The following is a 1,256-nucleotide window of genomic DNA, read 5'->3' on the forward strand; positions in this document are numbered from 1 at the left end:
AAACAGTAATTACACTGAAGTAATTCTACAAAACAAACATTCTCACGTATGAATTACATTTTTATATTAAGTTTATCATCCGTTTCTTGATCAAATGTAGGATCCATTTTCTCTTCTTTGCAAATCATTTTTAAGTCGGACAATATGTTATGAAATTATGCATCAAATAAATTTATCAAAATAAATTTGCAAGTTTATTCATGAACGTTTGCAGCATCATATCATCTTTGCTTTTAAACAAACAAACGTTGGCTGTGGTGTAGCGCTTTCTTCTGTATGACTGCATCCTTGATTCATCCCGGGTGCAAGCGGAAAGCTTTTCCTTAAYGTTTATTTGTGATCAGATTAAGTGAATCAGCGCTGATATACCTCTGGCGGTGGCGGCGGCGTGGCTGGTGGTGGCTGGTCCTGCATGTTCTGTTTAGCGCTGCTAACAGGAGAAAACATAAAATTAACAGCTTCATAATGGTTCAACCATCAAAATTAATAGGAATTAAAATTATAGGTTGGGGTAACATTTTTAAGATGAAAACAATTCACCCAAACACATTGACATAAACTATTTGGCATTTTRTAAATTATGAAACTCTCAGATGTTGCGTTTCAKTTTCTGCTCCTGCTTRGARCGGAAACGTACCGTCGCCTAGCAACCTGTCAGCCAATAGAATGAAAGTGTTGTTCTGGGTGCGTTTGTTTCCTTCTAGTGGACGTGCCTGTGTGGCTACTATCAGAAAATGACTCGCATGCGACCAGAGAGGTTTGATCTGAGCAGTGACGAATTTTGAGCACGGGGAGAAAAGTTTGAGAAAACTGAGTATTTGAAAGAGAGAAGAAGTTTGGAGTACAAGTATTACATGTTTTGAGAAGAAAGACGTGAAATCCTGCTTTCAAAATAAAAATGTGTGATCTCGAATTATGGCAGAAAAATTCCCCCATACTGGTGGATTAAAACAAAGAAACAAACCACACTTAGCCTGGTGGGGGACAAGTAAAGCCTGGCAGCCCGCCAGGCTTATAATACACTGGAGGAAACCCTCCATTTCAGATTTAATACGTAGTTTTACCGATGATTCAACCACAACCTGTCCTTAAGGGGCATTTATGATGCTGATGAGGCCGCAGATTAAATGAGTTCGACTACATGGCTAAAAATAGGCAGATGGTAACTATTTATCCGATTGTGTGCTTTCAATAACCAATTAATCTCGTTTTAAAACAACTTTAAGACTCTTAAATTAATTAAGTACAAAAGTAGA

At 37.7% G+C, this 1,256-nt stretch overlaps 2 protein-coding genes across 5 annotated transcripts in view; one reads left to right on the forward strand and one right to left on the reverse strand.

Moving 5' to 3' along the window:
* Positions 1-434, reverse strand: part of LOC108165777 (pleurocidin-like peptide WF3) — a 4,675-nt gene extending 4,241 nt beyond the window's left edge. The window contains exon 1 of the mRNA XM_017302281.1: positions 370-434. The gene's annotated coding sequence lies outside the window, so the exon portion shown is untranslated. The remainder of the gene's footprint in view (positions 1-369) is intronic.
* The window catches only part of LOC103457265 (exostosin-1), a 227,031-nt gene that overhangs the window by 108,409 nt on the left and 117,366 nt on the right, over positions 1-1,256 (forward strand). The window lies entirely within an intron of this gene.

This window comes from Poecilia reticulata, linkage group LG21 (genome assembly GCF_000633615.1).
Source record: "Poecilia reticulata strain Guanapo linkage group LG21, Guppy_female_1.0+MT, whole genome shotgun sequence".
Classification (NCBI taxonomy): domain Eukaryota; kingdom Metazoa; phylum Chordata; class Actinopteri; order Cyprinodontiformes; family Poeciliidae; genus Poecilia; species Poecilia reticulata.